The 25,732-nt window shown below is 36.8% G+C and overlaps 1 long non-coding RNA gene across 1 annotated transcript; it reads right to left on the bottom strand.

Annotated features, from left to right (window-relative positions):
• Positions 1 to 805: 805 nt before the first annotated feature.
• LOC141418155 (uncharacterized) lies at positions 806 to 4,257 on the bottom strand. The gene is made up of 2 exons (XR_012442821.1): positions 3,756 to 4,257; positions 806 to 2,913 (listed from the first exon to the last, which is right to left on the bottom strand). It is a non-coding gene; the product is annotated as an uncharacterized lncRNA (long non-coding RNA).
• Between the last annotated feature and the right edge of the window lie 21,475 nt (positions 4,258 to 25,732).

Genomic DNA, 25,732 nt, shown 5'->3' with positions numbered 1-25,732 from the left:
TGAAAAACCATGGTTACATGAAACTGGCTACCACAAACCTGAAGTATTTTTCTGATCATGAAGTTCAGAGTCTCTGGGTCCATCAGCTAGTAACCATCCTGGAAAACTCCTAAATAAATTTGTATTAGAATGGCATTTACATGGTACTTTGATACACTGAATAATGGAGCATTCTGAATCAAAATGAATGTTTCTTCAAATTGAAAACAGTGATAAATGGAGAGAAATCCTGTGAAACAGACAAAAACCCCAAGAGTGGAACATTCTGCAGGATGCTGAATCTTCAGCAATTTTCGTTTTAGAATGGCTGTAAAATGCTATCTTGCCACAGAATATAATAGAGGATGATGAGCCAAAATTAATGTTTCTTCAAATGAAAACAGTGATAGATTGGTAGAAATACCAACAAACATAGACTCAATTCCTATAGTGGGACATTGTGGAGTTGCTGAATCTTCCATGCAATTTGGTTTTAGAATGCCAGCTCTATGTTTGCCATAGAGCACAACAGAGAATTATGAGGAAAAATTAATTTGGCTTCATTTTGAAAATGGTGATAGGTGGAGAAAAATCTCTGAAACATGGACTCAAAACTTAGTGTGGGACAATGTGCAGGACATTCAATCTTTTAACAATGTGAATTTTAGAATGATGCTTAATTGACTCTTTGCAATAGAGCATAATAGAATATTATGAGACCAAATGAATGTGGACTCAATTTCAAAACTGTTATAGATTGAAAGGAGTTCTGTGAATTATAGACTCAATTTCTGGTAGAACATAGTTCAGGATTTTCAATTCATAATTAAATTCATTCTAGAGTTGCAGGTTTATTTACTATACATAATAATTGAGCAGTTAGCCAAAGTGAATATTTCCTCAAATTGAAAACAGTCATAAATGCAAAAAATCTTATGAAAACCAGACTCAATTCAGGCTCAAAGATGCTGAATCTTTGAAGTGGTATTTAGAATGACAATTACATGACACTTTTCATTACTGCATTCCAGTGCATCATGAGACAAAATGAATGATTTTTCAAATTAAATTTGATGACAGATGAAGAGAAATTCTAGAAACAAAGACATTGAGTGGGATGTGGAAACTTCTAAGTTGGTTTTAGGATGAAAGTTACCTGCTACTTTGCCATTGATCATAATACAGTACTATGAGGAACAATGAATGTTTCATCAAATGGATTATGAAAATAGATGGAGAGAAATTCTAAAAATCACAAACCCAATTGCTAGGGTGGAATATTGTGTAGTACACTGGATCTTCTAAGTTGGTTTTAGTTTGTCAGTTACAAGTTGCTTTGCCATTGGGCCTATGAGATTATAATGAGGCAAAATGAATATTTCTTTAGTTGAAATTGGTAATAAATTGAGAGAAATTAAGTGAAACACAGAATCTAGACCTACCATGGAGTATTGCTCATGACTATGAATCTTGTCACTATATTGGTTTTAGAATGACAGTTAAAGGCTAGGTCGCCATAGATCACAACAGATGATTACCATCCAAAAATAATCTTCTTTCAGCTTCAAAATGGTGATATGAGAATTCCAATGAAGAACACATTCAATACTTAGTGTAAAACATTGCACAGTACATTAAAACCTATTAGAAATTAGAATGTAAATTACATTATTTTTAGCCTTGTGAGCTCTCAATCTTCTGAATAACTTGACATTAGCATGGAGTTACATGTTTCTCTGGAAAAAAAGCATTACAAAACATTATGAGCCAAAATTAATGTTTTTCAAATTGAAAACCTTAATAAATGGAGAGTAATCCTACAAAATGCAGACTCAATTCCCAGAGTGGAACATTGTGCAGGATATTAAACCTTCTAACTTCTAAGTTGGTTTTAAAATGGGTGTTACATGTTTCTCTGAAAAACTGCATTATAGGGCATTATGAGTCAAAATGACTGTTTATTCCCATTGAAAACCCTGTGGTGAAATTCTATGAGATGCAGACTCAGTTTCCAGAGTGGAAGATCATGCAGGAAAATCAGCATTCTAATTATATTGGTTTTAGAATGATAGTTACATGTTTCTATATACTGAGCATAAGAGGCCCTTATGGTCCAAATGAAAACTTCTACAAACTGCAAATGGTTAGAGATGAGGAATAAATCTATGAAATGCAGGCTCAATTCCGAGTGAAACAATGTGTAGGAAATTTAGCCTTCTAACTAAATTGATGTTAAAATGGGAGTTTCATGTTTCTGTGAAAAAAGTAATTATAGAGTATTATGAGGCAAAATAAATATTTCTCCAAATTGAAAATTGTGATAGATGGGAAGACATCCCATGAAATGAGACTCAAATCTCATATTGGAACTCTGTGCAGGTTGTACTCAGTTGGCTTTAGAAAGGGTGTTACATGTATCACTGAAAAACAGCATTATAAAGCAAATGACTGCTACTCCCAAGTGAACATGATGATAGATGGGGAGTAATCCTATGAAATGCTGACTCAGTTCCCACAGTGGAGCATTGCTCAGGACATTAGCTAGAAGGTTTTCTAACTAAGTTAGTTTTATTGGAAGTTACATAAATCTCTGAAATACTGCATTATTGACCATTGTGAACCAAAATGAGTGTGTCTCCAAATTGAAATTGTGGCAGATGGGTAGAAATTCTCTAAAAGAAAACTCTCACTGTGAAACATTATGCATGGCATTCAACCTTTAAACAAAGTTGGCTTTAGAAGATAGTTTCATAGTTCTCCGAAACACAGCATTGCAGAGCACTTTGAGCAAAAACGAATGCTTCTCGAAATTAAAAATGGTTGGGGATGGAGAGTAAGTCTATGAATTGCAGACTCAGTTCCCAGAGTGGAACATTGTGCAGGATATTGAATCTTCTCAGTTAGTTAGCTGTAGAATGGTAGATAAATATTTGTCTGTAAAACAAAATATTAGAGAATTATGATGCCAAATGTTGGATTCTCTCAAATGAAATCTGTAATAGATTAGGAGTAATCCTATGAAATTTGGACTCAGTGTACAGAGGGAACAATGTGCATGACATTCAACTTTCTAAGTTGATTTTAGAATGGGGTATTTTGAAAAACAGCATAGGCATTTTATCCAAAATGAATGTGTCTCCCAATTGACAATGTTTATTGATGGGGAATAATCCTATGAAATGCAGAATAATTCCCAAAGATAACATAGGGCAAGACATTAAATGTTCTAACTATATTGATTTTAGAACAGGAACACATATTTCTGTGAAAAACAGCATGGTGCAGCATAATGAGCCAAAATGTATGTTTCTACCAAGTGAAAACAGTGATAGATGGGGAGTCATCCTATGAAACATAAACTCAATTCCTAGAGTGGAACATTGTGCAGTACATTCAATCTACTAAGTTGGTTTTAGAATGGGAGTTGCGTGTTTCTGTGAAAAACAACATTATACAGCATTATGATGCAAAATGAATGTTCCTCCCAACTGAGAACAGTCATAGATAGTAATACTATAACATGCAGAATCAATTCCCAGAGTGAAAAAATGTGCATAACATTTAAACACCTAACTCATTTGGTTTTAGAATGGAGTTATATGATTTTCTAAAAAAAAAAAAAAGCTTTAAAAAGCATTATGAGAGGAATTCCAAGATGGCGGCTAGAGGTAGGAAGCAGAAAGCGAGCCTCCTATAGTGAAATCTTGGAGAGACGCTGGAGACACACTTTGCAGGCATAATCACTGAGAAAAGGCATAGCTTTGACTCCTCCACACCTCCAGCCAGCGCAGAGAATCTCCACTTCACGTTAAACGGAGAACCGAGGAGGCCCCTGGGGCCGCCAGTGGCTGGCGCCCATACGGCTTGGGAAGAAGCGGACCAGGTGAGCTTCGCGGTACCGCGGTAGCCCCACAGACAAGCCTGGGCCAGAGCAGCATAGCCCCCTGGACAGACTGACCTCCACCTGGGAAAAAAAGAGAAACTGAGTACTAAGCAATAAGAACAGTTAAGACGCGCTGGAAAGAGGGTGGGGCGCCCTGAGCGCTGAAGACTGGGGGAAGGACTCCTTCCCGGGACTGTAAATAAATGAGCCGGGCGGCCGGAGAGGCTCTGGCGGGAGCGGGGCGCGCCCAGCAACCAGGAGCAGGGACGCTTGTGAGAAGAGGGAAGACCCACTTCCCACGTGAACTGTAAATAAACACGCAGGCCTGACAACGCGGGGCAGTGTCACCTTTCCCAGTGCTTGGACAGGGGAAAGCCTGTGGCAGAGGCCCCCCCCCCCCCCCCCGCACAGGAGAACTCTGAGCAAACAAAGCCTGTGGGACCAGGTGAGTGCTAGCTCACCCCAGAGAGCTGCATAAATAACGCCGCCAGCTACAGGCTGAGAGCAGCAGGCAGGCGAGCCACAGTTGCAGATACCACTCTCAGAACTGCCTCCAGACGCTTTTTTTTTTCTTTTTCTCCCTACCTTTGATGAGAGAACAACCAAATTACACCTGCAAGCCGAAAAACTTACTGAAACTGTATTGCATTTGAACTGGGGACACTTGGTGGGGCTTTTTTTTTTTTTCTTCTGTGTGTGTGTGAGTGTAGTTTTGTTCTACTTTATGCATCCCCTTTGATGAGACAACTACAGAACAACATCTGAGGCACCAACTCCAGGACTGGAGATTGAGACGGACATCCAAATTATTAAGACTGAAATTGCATTGCATATAAACTTGGAAGTTTTTTGGTTTTTTGTTTTTTGTTTTTTAATTTTCTATTTTCCATTTTATTTTAATTCATTTTTATAAATAGATATTACTTTCATATACTTATTTTTTATTTTTTTATCTTTGATTTTCAATCCTCTCTCTGTCACTCTATTGTCTGTTCAGCTTACTGTCGATTAGTACACTAACACTCCCTGTTTATACCTTTGAAACTCTCTTGTCTGATACCTTGTTCTGCTTTCTCCCTCTTGTCTGTATATTTGTTTTCCCCTTTTCTTTAACTTCTTGCTTTCCATCTCAGCTCACTCTTCCATTCTCAATATTACCATTGTTATTATTACAAGCTAGAAAATACTTAATTACACACAGTACAGGGACAGTAACAACACCAAGGACAATGACAGGAAGACAGAAAAAACAAGGAAACCAGTTTCCCCACAGCAAAAAATTAGTACAGGAACCAGAGGGGAATGAAGAGAACAGAAACTCAGAGCCAGACTCCAACAAAATGAAGACAAACTATGCCAAAGGACCCAATGAAGCCTACAAGAATAATTTAAAAGAAGACATACTACAAGTACTCAATGAGAATTTTATAGAGATGATACTGGATAGGGTCAACCAAAATGTACAGGAGACACTCAAGAAATTCCAAGACAATAAAAATAGAGAATTTGAAAAAGCAAAAGAAGAAATAAAGGAAACCATAGAAGCACTGTATAAACACCAAAGTGAAAGAGAGAACACAATGAATAAATGGATAAATGAACTCAGGACAAAAATAGACAACAATAAAGAAGAAAACAGCCAGGATATGGAAAACCTCAGAAAAAAGAACGAAACAGAACTGCAAAACAAAACGGAAGGCCAATCCAGCAGAATAGAACAAACAGAAGACAGAATCTCAGAACTTGAAGATGAAATGGTAATTAAAGGAAAAACTGAAGAACTATTAATTAAACAACTCAAGACCTGTGAAAAGAAAATGCAAGAACTCACCGACTCCATCAAAAGACCAAACTTGAGAATCATGGGCATCGAAGAAGGAGAAGAGGTGCAAGCGAAGGGAATGCGTAATATATTCAACAAAATAATAACGGAAAATTTCCCAAATCTAGAGAAAGATATTCCCATACAAATGCAAGAGGCCTCCAGGACACCAAACAGACCAGATCAAAATAGAACTACTCCACGACATATCATCATTAAAACAACAAGTTCAGAAACTAAGGAAAGAATATTGAAGGCTGCAAGAGAGAAAAAACAAGTAACATACAAAGGTAAACCCATCAAAATCACAGCAGACTTCTCAACAGAAACATTAAAAGCAAGAAGAGCGTGGGGTGAGATCTTCCGGGCACTGAATGAAAATAACTTCAACCCCAGGATACTCTACCCAGCAAAACTATCATTCAAAATAGATGGAGCAATAAAAGTCTTCCATGATAAGCAGAAACTAAAACAATATGTGACCACAAAGCCACCATTACAAAAGATTCTACAAGGGATCCTGCACACAGAAAGTGACACCCAACTTAACCATGAAAAGGCAGGCAGCACCAAACCACAGGATAAGAAAAAGCAAGACAGTAGAGAGTAACATCAAATTAGGTACACACAATCAAACCTTCAAACAACTAAGATAACTAAATGGCAGGAATCACCACATACCTATCAGTACTAACACTTAATGTTAATGGACTTAATTCACCCATCAAAAGACACCGTTTGACAAAATGGATTAAAAAAGAAGATCCAACAATTTGTTGCTTACAGGAGACTCATCTCACCGATAGAAATAAGCATATGCTTGGGATGAAAGGCTGGAAGAAGATTTACCAAGCCAATGGCCCCCGAAAACAAGCAGGAGTAGCAATACTTATCTCTGACAAAGTAGACTTCAAACCTACATTGATCAAACGAGATAAAGAAGTACATCCCATACTAATAAAAGGGGAAATAGACCAAAAGGAAATAATAATCATCAATCTGTATGCACCCAATGTCAACGCACCCAATTTCATCAAACATACCCCGAAAGACCTAAAAGCATATATAAACGCCAACACAGTGGTTGTGGGAGACTTTAACACTCCATTATCATCAATAGATAGGTCATCCAAACAAAAACTCAATAAAGAAATCCAAGATCTAAAATATGCAATAGATCAAGTGGACCTAGTAGATGTCTACAGAACATTTCATCCAACCTCTACACAATATACATTCTTCTCAGAAGCCCATGGAACCTTCTCCAAAATAGATCATATCCTAGGGCACAAAGCAAGCCTGAAATTAATCACCTGAATAGATCTATAACACAAAATGAAATTGAAGCAGCAATCAAGAGTCTCCCCAAAAAGAAAAGTCCAGGACCTGATGGATTCTCTGCTGAATTCTATCAGATCTTTAAAGAACAACTGATACCAACCCTCCTTAAACTGTTCCACGAAATAGAAAGGGAAGAAAACTGCCAAACACATTTTATGAAGCCAGTATTATACTTATCCCCAAACCAGGCAAAGACACCTCCAAAAAGGAGAACTATAGGCCAATCTCCTTAATGAACATCGATGCAAAAATCCTCAACAAAATAATGGCAAATCGAATTCAACAACACATCAAAAAGATTATTCACCACGACCAAGTAGGCTTCATCCCAGGGATGCAGGGGTGGTTCAACATATGAAAATCAATAAATGTAATAAACCACATTAATAGAAGCAAAGACAAAAACCACTTGATCATCTCAATACATGCAGAAAAAGCCTTTCATAAGATCCAACATCATTTCATGATAAAAGCTCTAAGAAAACTAGGAATAGAAGGAAAGTACCTCAACATTATAAAAGCTATATATGACAAACCTACAGCTAGCATTATACCTAACAGAAAAAACTGAAACCATTCCCTCTAAAATCAGGAACCAAACAAGGATGCCCACTATCTCCACTCCTATTCAACATAGTACTGGAATTCCTAGCCAGAGCAATTAGGTAAGAAGAAGGACTAAAAGGAATACAAATAGGTAAAGAAACTGTCAAAATATCTCTATTTGCAGACGACATGATCCTATACCTTAAAGACCCAAAAAACTCTACTCAGAAGCTTCTAGACATCATCAATAGCTACAGCAAGGTAGCAGGTTATAAATTAAGCCTAGAAAAATCATTAGCATTTCTATACACTAACAATGAACCAACTGAAAAAGAATGTATGAAAACAATTCCATTTTCAATAGCCTCAAAAAAATCAAATACCTACGTGTAAACCTAAAAAAGGTGTGAAAGACCTCTACAAGGAAAACTATACACTTCTGAAGAAAGAGGTTGAGGAAGACTATAGAAAGTGGAGAGATCTCCCATGCTCATGGATTGCTAGAATCAACATAGCAAAAATGTCTATACTCCCAAAAGTAATCTGCATGCCTAATGCAATTCCCATCAAAATTCCAATGACATTCATTAAAGAGATTGAAAAATCTACTGTTAAATTTATATGGAAACACAAGAGGCCACGAATAGCCAAGGCAATAGTCAGTCAAAAGAACAATGCTGGAGCTATCACAATACCTGACTTCAAAGTATATTACCAAGCAATAACAATAAAAACAGCATGGTACTGGCACAAAAACAGACATGAAGACCAGTGGAACAGAATAGAGGACCCAGATATGAAGCCACACAACTATAACCAACTTGTCTTTGACAAAGGAGCTAAAAATATACGATGGAGAAATAGCAGCCTCTTCAACAAAAACTGCTGGGAAAACTGGTTAGCAGTCTGCAAAAAACTGAAACTAGATCCATGTATATCACCCTATACCAAGATTAACTCAAAATGGATCAAGGATCTTAATATCAGACCACAAACTCTAAAGTTGATACAGGAAAGAGTAGGAAATTCTCTGGAGTTAGTAGGTGTAGGTAAGAACTTTCTCAACGAAAGCCCAGCAGCACAACAACTAAGAGATAGCATAGATAAATGGGACCTCATAAAACTAAAAAGCTTCTGTTCATCAAAAGAAATGGTCTTCAAACTGAAGAGAACACTCATAGAGTGGGAGAAAATATTTGCCAGCTACACATCAGACAAAGGACTGATAAACAGAATATATAGGGAACTTAAAAAACTAAATTCTCCCAAAACTAATGAACCAATAAAGAAATGGGCAAGTGAACTAAATAGAACTTTCTCAAAAGAAGAATTTCAAAAGGCCAAAAAACACATGAAAAATGCTCACCATCTCTAGCAATGAAGGAAATGCAAATTGAAACCACACTATGATTCCACCTCACCCCTGTTAGAATAGCCATCATTAGCAAAACCACCAACAACAGGTGTTGGCGAGGATATGGGGGAAAAAGGCACCCTCTTACACTGTTGGTGGGAATGTAAACTAGTACAACCACTCTGGAAAAAAATTTGGAGGCTACTTTAAAAGCTAAACATTGATCTACCATTTGATCAGCAATACCACTCTTGGGGATGTACCCAAAAGACTGTGACACAGGTTACTCCAGAGGCACCCGCACACCCATGTTTATTGTGGCACTATTCACAACAGCCAAGTTATGGAAACAGCCAAGATGCCCCACCACTGACGAATGGATTAAGAAAATGTGGTATCTATACACAATGTAATTTTATGCAGCCATGAAGAAGAACGAAATGTTATCATTCGCTGGTAAATGGATGGAATTGGAGATCATCATTCTGAGTGCGGTTAGCCTGGCCCAAAAGACCAAAAATCATATGTTCTCTCTCATATGTGGACATTAGATCAAGGGCAAACACAACAATGGGATTGGAGTTTGAGCACATGATAAAAGCGAGAGTACACATGGGAGGGGTGAGGATAGGTAAGACACCTAAAAAACTAGCTAGCATTTGTTGCCCTTAATGCAGAGAAACTAAAGCAGATACCTTAAAGCAACTGAGGCCAATAGGAAAAGGGGACCAGAAACTAGAGAAGAGGTTAGATCAAAAAGAATTAACCTAGAAGGTAACACACACGCACAGGAAATTAATGTGAGTCAACTCCCTGTATAGCTATCCTTATCTCAACTAGCAAAAACCCTTATGCCTCGCTATTATGGCTTATACTCCCTCTACAACAAAATTACAAATAAGGGCAAAATAGTTTCTGCTGGGTATTGAGGGGGTGGGGGGGAGAGGGAGGGGGCGGGGTGGGTGGTAAGGAAGGGGGGTGGGGTAGGGGGGAGAAATGACCCAAGCCTTGTATGCACATATGAATAATAAAATTAAATTTAAAAAACACCTAAAAAAAAAAGATTGAGCTTCTTGCACATGGACACACTCTAGGAATTGAGTTGTGTTCATAAGAATCCTTTACATTTAGCAACATTTTCAATTAGAGGCAGCATTCATTTTGGTTCATAATGCATTAATGATCTAAGGCGAAGTAACATAAATGCAATTCAAAAGCAAACATAGTTAGAAGATTCATCATCATACAAATTGTTTATTCTATGAATTGGGTCTGTGTTTCATAGGATATCTCTCCATCTATCACCCTCTCAAATTTGAAGAAACATTCATTTTGGCTGCTAATTTTCTATCATATCTATGGCAAAGTAACATGTAACTGTCATTTTAAAACAAAGTTTCTTAGAAGATTTAGCAACCTAAACAATGCTCCATTCAGGAAATGAGCTTGTATTATCCAAGAATTCTCTCCATCAATAATAATTTTCAATTTTCAGAAACATTCACTTTGTCTCTATTTTTCACGATAGTACAGTAGCATGTAACTGCCACTCTAAAATCAGTTTAGGTATAAGATTCAGCATATTGCACAATGTTCCACTCTAGAATTGAGACTGTGTGTTAAAGTACTTCTCTCCATCTCTAGGATTTGGTCAGTGATTCCAAGGAGTCCTCTCCATTTGTCACCATTTTCAATGTGAAGAAACATTCATATTGGCTCACAATGTTCTGTTATATTCTCTGACAAAATAGTGTGTAATTGCAACTAAACCAACTCAGTGAGAAGATTCAGCTTCATTAAAATGTTCCACTATAATAATTAAGTGTGTGTTTCATAGCATTTAAGTCCATCTATTACTGATTCAATTTGGATTAGCATTTATTTTGAGACATTATGCTCTAATATTCAGCGTGGCAAGGTAAAATGCAAATGCTATTCAAGGAATTGAATCTGTGGTTCATATGATTTCTGCTCATCTATTACAATTTACAATTTAATAACCATTCATTTTTGCCTCGTAATGCTTTATTATCCTCTATGGAAAAGTACCATGTAATTAGCATTCTAAACTTGGTAGGAAGAAGCAATTTGCTTCAGTGTTTCACTCTAGGAATTGAGCCTGTGTTTCATATATTTATTTTCTCCATCTTTCACCATTATCAATTTTAAGTAACATTCATTTTGGTTCAGAATGCTCCATTATAATCTATGGCAAAGTAATATGCAACTGCCGTTCCAAAATCACCTTACTTAGATCCTGCAAAATACTGTCTGTGTTTCACAGGATTTACCTCAATCTATCACCATTTTCAATTTGAAAAAACATTCATTTTGGCTCCTTATTCCCTATTATGATCTAAAGCAAAATAACATTAAACTGTAACTTTGAAACCAGTAAATCAGAAATTTCATCATCCTGCACGTGTTCCACTCTAGAAATTGTGTCTCTTTTCATTGATTTCTCTCATCTATAACTGCATTAAATTTGAAAACACATCCATATTGCCTCATATTGCTCTAATATTCTCTATGGTAAAGTAACATGTAACTGCCATACTAAAACCAACACAGAAGATTTTGCATCATAATTCTCTATGGCAAAGTACCATGTAACTGCCATTCAAAATTCAACTTATTTCGAAGACTCACCATCTTATTCAGTGTTCTACTCTGAGTTGAGTATGTGTTTCACTGATTTCTTCCCATCTGGAAGAAACATTCATTTTAGCTCATAATTCCCTAATATTCTCTAGGACATAGTGGCATAACTGCCTTTCTAACAACAAGTTACATCAAAGAATTGGCATCCTGCACAATATTCCAACCTAGAAATTGAGTTTGTGTTTCACATATTTCTCTCGATCCATCACCATAGTCAATATAAAAAAATTCATTTTGATTCATAATGTTCTATTATGCAGTGTAGCAATGTACTATTTAGCTGCCACTCTAAACCCATCTTAGTTTCAAGATTTAGCATAATGCAAATGTTCCAATCTAGAAATTGAGTCTATGTTTCATGGATTTCTCTCACCTATCACCATTATCAATTTAAATAAATATTCATTTTGGCTCATAATTCTCTATTATTTCTGTGGCAAAGTAACATGTAATTCTGATGATGAAAGCAATTTAAGATTCAGCCTCCTGCAAATCTTCTACTCTATAAATTGTGTCGGTGTTCATAGCACTTTTCTTCACCTATTACCATTTTGAATGAAAAAATTCATTTTGTCTGATAATATTCTATTATGTTCTATGAGGAAGTAGTATGCATCTGTCATTCTAAAGCCATCTTATGCTGAAGATTCAGAACACCACACCATTTTCCACATTAACAAATTAGTCTGTGATTCATAGTATTTTCCTCCATGTATCACTGTTTTCAATCTGAAGAAATATTCATTTGGGCTCATAATACTTTCATGTGCTCCTTGCTAAAGTAGCATGTAACTGCTATTATAAAACTATCTTAGTTAGAAGATTCAGCATCTTACACATTGTTACAATGTAGGATTTGATTAATTGAGTTGGTGTTTGATAGGACTTATTTATCTAGCATCATTTTCAATTTAAAAAATATCACTTGGGCTCATAATGCTGTAATATGCTTCCTAGCAAAGTAGCATATAATTGCCTTTCTAAAACCAACTTCATTATAATTTTTTGTATGTAGTATTTTGATCCATTGTAGAAATTGAGTCTGTATTTCCTAGGATTTCTCTCCATCTAAAACCCATTTTGATTTGAAGAATCATTAATTTTGGCTCTTTTATTCTCTATAGCAAAGTTGCATGTTACTGCCATTCTGAAATCAAGTTAGTTAGAAGACTTAGGATCCTGTAAAATTTTACACTCTAGTAATTGAGTCTGTGCCTCATAAGATTTTTGTCTATCTATCACTATTTACAATTTAGGGAAACATTCATTTTGGCTCATAATGCTTTACTATCCTGTAAGGGAATGTAGCATTAAATTGGCATTCTTAAACTAACTTAATTAGAAGTGACACTTTCTTTCTCAGTGTTCCATGTTAGGAATTGGATGTGTGTTTAATTGATTACTCCACATCTAGAACCATTTTCAATAAGAAGAAACACTTATTTTGGCTCACAATGCTCTAGTATTTTTTATGGCAAAGTATCCTGTCACTGCCATTCTAACAAGTAAGTTAGAAAAATCAGCTGCCTCCACAATATTCCTATCTAGGACTTGAGTCTTTGTTTCATAGGATTTCACTGTTTTCATTATGAAGAAACATTCATTTTGGCTCATATTATGCAGGATGGCAAGTAGAATTTAACTGCCATTCTAAATCCAACTTAGTTAGAAAATTTTGCATAATGCATAATGATCAACTCTAGAGGTGAAGTCTTTGTTTCATAAGATTTCTATTCATTGATCACCATTTGCAATTTCCAGTTCTGAAATTTATTTGGCTCATTATGCTCTATAGGTTCTATGGAGAAGTTGCATGTACCTTCCATTTTAAAACCAACTTGTAGATACAATGTCCACTCTAGGAACGGAGTCTGTGTTTTTAGCAATTTCTTCATCTATCACCATTTTCAATTTGATGACCATACATTTTGACTCACAATACTGTATGACAAAGTCACATGTTAACTGCCTTTCTAAAACCAACTTAGTTAGAAGTTGCAAATTCCTGCACAATGTTCTACTCTTGGATCTTAGTATGTTTCAAAGGATTTATATCCATCTATCACAATTTCAATGTGAAGAAACATTAATTTCTTGTATTTAACCTATTGTGCTGTATGGCCAAATTATTATCATGCAAATCCTAATAATTATAAGATTTGATCCACTCCAAGAATTGAGTCTGTGTTTCCTAGCCTTTCTCTCCAAACATCATTGATTTCACAATGAAGAAACATTCAGTTTGGCACATAATGCTTTAGTATGCTATATGGCAAAGTTGCATTTAATTGCCATTTTACACCCACTTATAGATGATTCAGCATCTTGCACAATGTTCCACTGTAAGAACTGAATCTTTGTTTCACAGGATTTTATCCACTTAAAAACATTTACAATTTAAAGGAACATTAACTTAGGTCATAATGTGCTATTTTTTCCTTATGGCAAAGTAGCACATTTCTGTCATTTTAAAAGCAAATAACTTAGAAGATTCAGTATCCTGAACAATGTTTCACTCTAGAAATTGAGACTGTGTTTCATAGAAATTTCTCCATAGATCACTGTATTCAATTTGAAGTAACATTTATTTTAGGTCATAGTGCTCTATAGCAAAGTCACATGAAACTGCCGTTTTAAAATCAACATAAGAACAGTCAGCATCCTGCACAACGTTCCACTCTATGAGTTGAGTCTATGTATCATAGCATTTCTCTCCATTTACTACTTTTTTCAAATAGAAGAAAAATTCATTTTGGCTAATAATGCTGTATGGCAAAGAAACATTAACTCCCCTTTAAAAAACCAACTTAGAAGGTTGAGCGTCCTGCATAATTTTCCACTCTGGGAATTAAGTCTGTATTTCACAGGATTACTTTCCATCTATTACTGTTTGTAATTTGATAACCCATTTATTTTGACTTATAATGATTTATTATGCTCTCTGGCAAAGTCCCATGTAACTGCAATTCTAAATTCAACTTATTTAGATGATTCAGACTCCAGCACAATGTTCACTTCTAGGAATTGAGTATGACTCTTTTTATTTCAATCTATCTATTGTCATTTTCAATTTGAAGAAACATTCACTTTGCTCATAATGATCTAATATGTTCTAGGGCAATGTCACGTGAACTGGCATTCCAAACTAACTTAGAAGATTCAGTGTCCTGCATAATGTTCCACGCTTGGAACTGAGTCATGTTTCATAGACTTTCTCTCCACAGATGGCTGTTGAATTTGACCAAACATTCATTTGGGTGGATAATGCTCTATTGTGATCTATGGCAAAGTTGCATATAACTGCCATTCTAAGATCAATTTAGTTAAAATATTCAACATCCCTCACAATATTTCCCTCTAGGAATTGAGTCTGTTTGTGATAGGATTTCTTTCTAGCAATCATTGTTTTCAATTGAGTAACATTCATTTTGGCACACTAAACTCTGTTATGCCTGAAGACAAAGAAAGATGTAACTGCCATGAAAAATCATTTCAGTTAGAAGATTCATCTTAACAATGTTTTTCTTTAGGAAATGATTCTGTTTCTCTTAGGATTTCTCTCTTGCTATCATAATTTTTAATTTTAACTTTATTCATAATGCTTTATTGTGCCCTATGGTCAAGAATCATGTACCTGCCATCAGAAGCCATTTAGTTAGTAGACTCATCCATTTGCACAATGTTCTACACTAGGAATTGAGTCTATGTTTACTCGGATTTCTGTCCATCCATCACCATTTTCAAGTTGAGAAATGTCCTTTTGGCTCTGAATGCTCTATTATACTGTGAGACTATGTAGTGTGTCACTGCCTCTCTGAAACCAATTTATTTTGAAAATTCATAGTTCTGCAAATTTCCACTCTAGGAAGTGAGTCTCTGTGTAATAGCAATTCTCTCCATCTATCACAAATTTCAATTTGAATAACCATTCATTTGGATCGTAATGATTTATTATTCCCTACAGCAAGGTCACATATAAATGCCATTCTAAAATCAAATTATCTACAAGGTGCAGCATCACCTTGTACACAATGCTCTACTCTAGGAATTGTGTTTCATCTCTATCCATCAATCACCATTTTAAATTACAAGAAACATTCATTTTGTCTCATAATGATTCATTATGTCACCTGAACTGCCACTTTAAAACCATCACAGAAGATTCAGAATCTTGCATAATGATTTACTCTCGGAACTGAGTATTGTGTTATAGAATTTCTCCCCACAGATCATTATTTTCAATGTGAAGAAATACTGATTTTTTTCTATTAATGCTGTATTAGGCTCTATGGCTAAGTTGCATATAACTGCTACTCTAAAACCAAATTATCCAGAATATTCAGCATCCTGCTTACTGTTTCAGTCTAGGATTTATGCCAGTATGTCATAGGATTTCTCTCCACTTATCACAGTTTTCAATTTTAAGAAACATTCATTTTGGCATTTAATGCTTCTTTATGCTCTAAGCAGACACATGTAACTGCCATTCTAAAACCAACTTACTTACACTATTCAGCCTCCTGAACAATATGCACTTTAGGAATTGAATCTGTGAATTATAGGATTTATCTCCATAGATGACCATTTTCAATATCAAGAAACATTCATTATGACTCATAATGCTCTATGGCAAGTTGCATGTAACTTCCATTATAAAAACTACCTTTTTAAAAGAAGATTCAGTGCAATGTACAATGTTCTACTTCAAGAATTGAGTCTGTCTTTAAATAGATTTATCAAAATCTACAACCATTTACAATATAGAGAAACATACATTTGGCTCATAATGCTCTATTATCTCCTTGGCAAAGCAACATCTTACTGCCAATCTAAAACAAATTTAATTAGAAGATTCTGCGTCCTGAAAAATGTTCCACACTAGGAAGTGAGTATGTGTTTCATAGGATATCTTTACATTTACAAACATTTGTCATTTAAAGAAACATTAATTTAGTTCAGGATGCTAAATTATGCCCTTAAAAAAGTAGCATTTTATTGCCATTCTAAAAACAATAGAGTTAGAAGATTCACCATCCAGAAAAATGTTCAACCCTATTAATTGAATCTTTGTGTCATAGCATTTATCTCCATCTATCACAAAACATAAGCCTAAACCTAACCTTAACAAAAGCTGCACCCCTAGCCCTAACCTAGCCCTGGCCATAGTCCTATCCCTAGCCCTAACCCTAACCCTAACTCTAACTGTAAACCTAGCATTAGTCCTATATGTAGACCAAGACCTAAAACTAACTCTAACCTTACCTCTAGCCATAACCCTAGCCCTAGCAATGGCCCTAACCCTAACCTTAACCCAAACTGAAAGTCTAACCCTTAAGCTAACCCTTCCCTAACCCTAAACGTAACCCTAATCATACCCTAATACTAACCTAACCCTAATCCTAACCTAACACTAGTCCTAGCCCTAGCCCTAGCACTAATCCTAACGTTTCTGAATGATAATTCTAACAATAGCCTAAACCTAAATATAACACTAACCATAACCCTAACCCTAACCTTAGCTCTACCTTAGGCCTAGATGTAACCTAGCCCTAACTATAACCATAACCCTAACAATAACCCAAACCTTAACCATTGCCCTAACCCTACCTAAACCCAAACATAACCCTAACCCTAAATTATCCTTAACAATAGCCGTACCACTAACCTTACACCTGGCCCAAGCCCTAACCTTAACCCTAACAGTAACTCTAACTATGGCCCTAGTCCTAGACTAACTCTAAACCAAAACCAATCCAAATCCTAACCAGAACCCTAACCCTAACCCTTAAAATAACACACCATAATCATAACCATAACATAGCACTAACCCAAACAATAGACATAAGAGAACCATAACCCTAGTCCTACCTATAGTCCTAGCCATACCCATAGCCCTAACATTAACCATAACACTAGCTCTAGAGCAAGAACAAGCCCTACCACTAACCCTAAACCTAACCCTAACCTTAACCCTAATGCTAACCCTAACCCTAACAACTGGAGACCTAATGCTAGCCCTTGCCATAGTCACAGCCCTAACCAGAACCCTAACCTTAACTCTAAATCAAACCCTAAGCCTAGCTCTAGACCTATAGATAACCCTATCATTAAACCAAAACTTAACACAAACCCTGTGGCTTACCCTAGTCCTAGACCTAACCATGGGAATAATACCCTAACCCTAATCTTAACCAAACATCAACCTCTAATCCTTACATTAACCTTACCCCAACAGTGAACTTAACATGAACAATACTGTAATGCTAAACATGACACTAAACTTAACCCTAGACCTAGCCCTGCCCTAGACCAAACCCTAACACTGACCTTAACCCAAACCCTAGTACTAGCCCAAACCATAGAATTAAACCTAATCCTAACTCTAACATTAACCCTAGCGTTAGCCTTAACCCAAGTGCTAGCACTAACCTTAACCCTAACCACAGACCTATCCCTAAGACTAACACTTGCTTTAGCCCTAGCCCTAACCCTAACCCTTACCTTAAACCTATCTAACACTAAACATAACCCAAATCACAACATTGACCCTAATCCTAACAATAGCAGTACACCAAGCTCTAAACCTAGCATAAACCTAGTCCTATATCTAGCCATATCCCTAACCCTATCCCTTACCTCAATCCTAGCCATAGACCTAGGCCTATGCATAGTTCTAACAGTAATTATAATCTTAACCTTAACTCTACCACTAGCCCTAACACTAACCTTAACCTTCCCCAATACATGGCCCTAACCCTTACCTTAAACCGGCCCTAACCCTTACCTTAAACCAACCCTAACCTAAACATAATGCCAACCCTAACCAAAACCATCACAATAAATGTATCTCCAGCCCTAACCTTAACCCCAGGCCTAGTCCTAGCCAATCCTACACTAACCCTAACCCTAAACATAACACTAACCCTAATCCCAGCCCTAGCCCTAGCCTTAGACCTAGCCACAGCCCTAACCTTAACCCCAACCCTAGCCATAGCCCTAGCTCTAGCCATAACCATAATCAAACCCTAACCTTAACCCTAACCATTCCATAACCCTAAACATAACCACAACTCTAACCCTAACCTTAGCCCTAACCCTATCCCTAGCCATAAACCAAACCCTAACCTAAATCGTAAAAGTAACCATTGCCCTAAACCTAAACACTAACCATAATACTAATCCTAAGATAACCTTAACTACCACCTGACTATAGTCCTTACCCTAAACCTACAATAACCCTAGCCTAATCAACTGCTAGCCCTAGTGATAGCCCTAACACTGAACCTAACCCTAACCAGAACTAAGCCCTAACACTTATTGTAAACCTACTCTAACTCTAACCCTGATAATAGACATAATCTTAGCCATAACCCAAGCCCTATCACTAGTTCTAGGCCTAGCCCCATCCTAACTCTTACCCTACCCCTACCACTAGCCCTAGCACAAGTCCTAACCCTAAACTTAAAATTAACCCTAAACCTAACACTAGCCCCAACCCTAAACTTAGCTGTAGCACTAGCCTTAGCCCTAACCATAACACTAGCCTTAAAACAAACCCTAACTCTCACCATTACCCTAACACTATCCTAACCCTAAACTTAACCCTAACAGTAGTAACACTAGCCTAGCCCTAACACTAAACATAAAAATAAGCCTAACAGTACTACTAATGCAAACCCTTACCCTAAGTTTACCCTAGTCCTAAACCTAAACCTAACCCTAATCCTAACCCTAACCCTAAAAATAGACATAACCCTAGGCCTAACTGTAGCCCTAGAACTAGGCCTAGTTCTACCATAGCTGTAGCCTTAACCCTACCTAACTCTAATCCTAACTCTAACCCTAACCATAGCCATAACCCTAGCACTAACCTAATCCTAACCATAACTGTAATCCATCCATAAGCCTAAACCTTACACTAATCCTATGCTAATCTAATCATAACACTATCCCTTATCCAAACCCTAAACCTAAACCTAACCTTAACAATAGCTGTACACCTACCCTTACCTTAGCCCTAACCAGGCAAAACCCAATTCCTAATTCTAATCCTTTCCCCAACCCTACCTTAAGGTTAAACTTAACCCTTCCCCTGACCCAATAGAAATGCTAGAGTACCCCTAACATTAACCCTAGATATTAGTCCAACTCTAACCAAACTTTAACCTTAGAGTTACTCCTATCCCTAGCCTTTGCTGTGGTCCTACCATAACCATAGCACTACCACTACCCTAGCATTATCCCTATACCTAACCCTAACTCTATCCCTAGCCTAATCCTAGACCTTGCACTAACTCTAAACCTAACCCTAATTCTAGCCCTAGCCATAGCCCTTGCTCAATCCCTAGCCACAGCCCTAACATTAACCCTAACCCTAATCCTAAATTACCCCAAACCATAGCTCTAAACTTACCGTAACATGACACTAACCCTAAACCTAGACCTAGCCTTAGCCTGAGCCATAGCCCTAGCCCCAAACATGACCCTAATCCATATCTTAACCCTAACTCTTACCCTAACCCTAAACATAACCCTAACCATAACCATAACAATAACTGTACCCATAGCCCTCAAGCTAGCTTAGCCCTAGTCCTCTACCCAGTTGTAAACCTAACCCTGACCCTAACCTTAACCCATGTCCTAACCCTTACCCTTACTCACCCCTAAAACCATAACCTCTGTCTTAGAATGTCAGAGCCAGCAGTAGGACCATGCCTGTGTGATTTAGCATCTGGCCTTGTGAGAAAGCTCTAAGGAACTGAGGCAAAGGTCTCAGAACCAGACATCCAGAAAAACAACAATGCTCAAGGTTCCCCAGATGGCTTTGTGTCCTTCAGATGTAAATAAGAAGGTTATGCTGACTGTGTGCTTCTCCTGCTTCTCTATTCCCATTTTTAAAAAGATATAACAAAGAGTTAAATTTGACTGTGCTTCCCTGTACTAATGTAATCTTGACACATAATACTTGGCATGCTTTTTCTGACCAAATGCTCTCTGTATAAAATGAGTTTATAAAAACAGTTGTATGCTTCACTAAAGTGGCTATTGAATAGGACTCAGTAGTCCCCCATTCTTTTACAGCTTTGGTCACCCAGGTTCAGCTGGTAAACAGTAACAGTTGGTGCCCTGAAACAGGGACCTGAATGATGATTTTGAAAGTGATGCAGAGACCCTCACAGAAGGAGAGAACTGAGACAAGATGGAACAAAATCAGTGCAGAGTCCAGCCTTTTCTTTCACTCATGCATTTTTTATCACAAGGAGGAGCTCGAGTTTCCAAACAGCAGTTAAAAGACTGCTTAGAAGTAATTTGTGAGTATAATCCTTGGTTTCCTGAGGAAGGTACTTTAGATAAGAAGTTTGGGAGTGAGCACGTAAAAAAATGAACAGGAAAAAAGATACCTGTTCATTTTTGGATGAAATGGGCTCTGGTTAAATCTGTAATTCTTATACTTGGGGGAGAGAGAAGGGAAGAAAATTTAGAAAAAGGTACTGTAGCCTCCCTTCATGAGTATGAATTAGGTATAGGAGATATGGGAAAAATCACTGAGAAAAGTAAACATTGCTTTAGTCATGGCTTTACTGTACTGGAGGAAACTGAAAGTAAACTGCCACTGCTTGTAGTGCCGGCAATAGCAATGGCTCCTCTGAGCGAAACTGCTGATCTTTACTCTCCTCTACCAGAGGGTAAGGAATGGGAAGAGCATCCTGAAATGGGAAACATTGAAGAGGAAATGCATTATTTACATATTCGCCCCAACAAGGGCTTGGGAAGAAAGAATGACCCTTCATTTGTAGCTCGCATTTCCATGCCCCCACAGCCACATGAATTCTAGCTTGAGTTTCCTGTTATGTTTACTATGAGTAGCAATAACACTTATAATGGATTGGATATGAATCTTATAAAAGACTTTAAGAAGGCTTGTGCAACTTATGGTCCTGCTTCTCCTTTTTGTAGAGAATATTTGGCAGAATGGAGTAATGATGCTGGGTAGATTCCCTATGATTTTCATTTTGTGCCCCTATGATTTTCATTTTGTGGCCCCTGAATAATGAAAAATTACAGGCTTTGAAACACTTAGATCAAAAACAATTAGAACACAAACATATAGAACTTTCCTTTTCTCCTTTGAATTCCCCAGTGTTTGCTGTTAAGAAAAAATCAAGAAAATGGAGACTTCTTATAGATTTAAGAAATGTGAATGCATCTATGGTAACTATGGAAGCTTTCCAACCTGGATTGCCTACTCCTACATGTATTCCTAAAGAATGGCCTTTGATTGTTTTAGATTTACAAGATTGCTTTTATACTATATCTATACATCCCAAAGATAGGGAAAGGTTTGTATTTTCTGCCCCTAGCTTCAATCAACAAGAACCATTACAAAGATATCAATGGACAGTGCTGCCACAGGGTGTGACTAATTCCCCCACTATGTGTCAGTATTTTGTAGGAAAACTATTATAACCTATTAGAGTAATATTTCCTGATGCATATATCACCCACTATATGGATGACATTTTAATTTCTCATGCAAGTTCTAAACAATTACATAAAAATTTCAAAACCACACAAAAAGCTTTACAAGTAGGAAGATTGGTAATAGCTCCTGAAAAATACAAACTACTACTCCTTTTCAATATTTAGGTCATACAGTTGAGTGACTCACCATTCGTCCTCAAAAATCTGCCATATGAAGAAACTCATTAACAACTCTAAATGACTTTCAAAGTTTACTAGGAGACATTAATTGGCTTTGTCTTTGTTTAGGTATACCAAATTATAAACTTACTAATTTGTTTTCTATCTTAGAAGGTGATACTGCCCTGGAAGGCCTCGCACTTTAACACCTGCTGCTGAAAATAAATTACAATTTTTTGAGTCATGATTACAGACGGCCTTTCTAACAAGATTTGATCCTTTAAAACTTATTTCCCTGTTAATATTTCCTTCTCCACATTCTCCTACAGGAATTTTAGTCCAAGAGAACTCTTCTTTAGAGTGGTTATATTTAAAACAAAAGGAAACTAAAGTGTTAACTTCATATATTGATCTAATATCTTCTTTACACAGGGAAGAACAAGATGCCTACAGATTCTGCGATTTGATCCACAACTCATTATTTTACCCCTTACTAACAAACAGTTTGAAAATCTGTTACCCATTAATGATAATTTAAGTAATAGTATAAGCAATTATTATGGATATATGGGTAATCATTACCTGGCAGGTAAGTTGTGGGATTTTTAAACACAAACTCCATTTATTGTTAACACTATAGCAAAATTAAATCCTATATCTCATGTTTCAGTTTATTATATAGATGGATCATCATCTGGTAAAGGAGGCATAAATATACCTGATTTACATGAAACTAATTATTCTTTTGCACAACAGGTAGAATTAGCAGTTCTGATTTATTGCAAAAAATTACAGATAAACCATTAAATATTGTCTCAGGTTCAGCTTATGTAGTAGGACTGTTTCCTGCTATTGAAACTGATCTTATTTCTACTACTCATAAAGTTATGAAAACATTATTATCCACATTGCAACATCTAATACAGACCCACACTTATCCCTTATATGTTACTCATATTAGGGCTCATTCTAATCTGCCTGGCCCTCTAGTACGAGAAAATAGTGGTACAGATAAAATTTCATGTACAGTGTTTTCTTCCCCTGAAAAAGAACATCAGCATTTTCATACTAATGCCAACAGATTACACGTGCATTACAAAATTCCTCTTCATACTGCTCATGATATAATCAAATTTTGTCCTGTATGCACTCCTTTACATTGTAGATCTCACCCGTCTGGTGCTAATCCTCTAGATCTACATACTAATGAATTATGGCAAATGGATGTGACTCACATAACCTTTTTTCCACAGCAACCATATTTACATGCTGTTTTTGATACTTATTCTAAATTCATTTGGGCTGTTCTTCAACACAATAAAAATGTTCGTGCCATCATTGCCTCTCTTTTACAATGCTTTACAGTTATGGGAGTGTACTCTAAACTTAAAACAAACAGTGGACCTACATATACAGGTCTTTAATTTAAACAATTTTGTAAAGAATGGAACATTGTTCGTGTCACTGGCCTCCCTTACAATCCACAAGGACAAGCTATCATTGAAAGGGCACATAGAACTTTAAAAACACAATTGTTAAAAGATTAAAAAGGGGGGACTCCCTGAGATACCTTAGCATTAACACTTTTCACTTTAAATTTTTAAAATTTACCTCAGGGTGATATTTTGACTGCAACAGATAAACATTTTGGTGAACCTCCCTCTTTGCCAGATGTACAAGTCCTGATTTGGTATAAATCTTTTAACTCTTGGTTGCCTGGGCTATTACTTAAAAAAGGTAAGGGTTATTCTTGTGTTTCTACAGATGTCCATGTACCTCCCAAGACATTATGTGTTCCTCTTCAGAGCATCTGGCCCAGGAAAACCAATGAACATGTCCAACAAAGTGGTGACAACTCCCCAGAGGGAGGATTTTGAGGATGGACAAATGGAACAGACCATGCACAAAATGTCTGCCCTTACTTTTAAGAAGAAACGTTCTCATCCATATCATATGAAAAGTTCCATCCCGACTTGGGGACAAATTAAAGCATTATCAGCCAAAGGTGAAAACATCTTATGATCCACTCAAAGTCCCATTACTCCAGAGAATCTTTTCTTGGCCATTGTTGCTATCCTTACCCATGCATCTGAGGTAAGTGAGCAAGTGTATTGGGACTTTATACACTATTCTCTATTGAGATTAGTGGAATGGTCTGAAAGGGAACCTATTGTTTTTAACTAATGATTCTACCCAACTCCCTCCTCCTTGGAAAAGTACTGGACCATATCATCCTTCGGAGGAAGGGGATGCCTTGAATATATCTTTAGGATATGAAATTCTACCTTTGTGTGTTGGTCATCCAACTCCTTGTCTTCCTGTAAGCATTCAAACATGGTTTAACATACTGCCTTCTACACAGGAAAGCCATACAGGAATTGGACTACTTGAGACATTGTCCTTAAATTTTACAGAAATTAATAATACTAACATGCGAAAACCCAATCTCCCAATATGCAAAACTATACCTTACAAACATTGGAAATATTCCCCTCCTCATTGGTGCAATTGCCATGACAGTGCTGGAAAGTTACTTGTATCCACTCATAATTTCTCTTTAATTGATTGGGGCCCTCATGGATGCTTTGTACACAATTGTTCTGAAGATTAGAATAGGATGGTCTGTGATTATATTAACAAGATTTTTTGGCAAAATAGCTCATTACATAGAGAATATCATATGAAAGGACTAATGGCATGGAATGATAGGGGAATGTCATCCCCAAGGCCCTGATTGCTAATAGAAAATATTACTTATCAAGAGCAACCTGAGATCTGGAAATTGGTTGCTGCCTCTCACCAATGACCTATTGGAAAGGAAACTTTTTGGGAAGCAAATACTCCTGGTCTGACTATGTCTTTGATTATAATGCATCCTTTTATGTGCAAGCATGTGTCAGTTTACCATATGTCTTATCTCTTGGAACTTTTACTTTTAATTTTACTTTAAAAAGTGTTGACTGCTTTGATTGTAGATTACATACATGTGTTAACAATTCTTTGTCTATTATTTGGTCCTCTCAAGCATTGTTTATATTAAGGGCAAGAAAAGATGTTTGGTTTCCTGTAAATGTAATAAGAGAATGGCAACACTCTTCCTTAGAAGGTTTAATGACTAAAGTAGTGTCTAAATTATTGACATGATCAAAAAGATTTATTGAATGGATTATTCTTGTTATGGTTGGTCTGATTGCCATGGCTACTATGGCTGCCATGGCAGGAATAGCCTTACAGACTTCCATTCAAACACATGAGTTTGTTGCACAATGGCAAAATCATTTACAAGCTCTTAGAGGTAATATCACCTTAGATATGAAAGAATTAAAAACGGACCCTAACCCTACTCTAACCGAACATAACTCTAATCCTAGCCCTAACCCTAAAAATCACAATACCTTCAGCCCTAACCCTAGAGTAACACTAGTACAACAATTAACACTAGCCATTACATTAACCCTAAACCTAGCCCTAGACCCAGCCCTAGATGAACATGTAGCCCTATCCC

The sequence above is a fragment of the Castor canadensis genome, chromosome 16 (assembly GCF_047511655.1).
Source record: "Castor canadensis chromosome 16, mCasCan1.hap1v2, whole genome shotgun sequence".
In the NCBI taxonomy this organism is placed as follows: Eukaryota; Metazoa; Chordata; class Mammalia; order Rodentia; family Castoridae; genus Castor; species Castor canadensis.
This window is presented reverse-complemented; position numbering and strand designations above follow the sequence as displayed.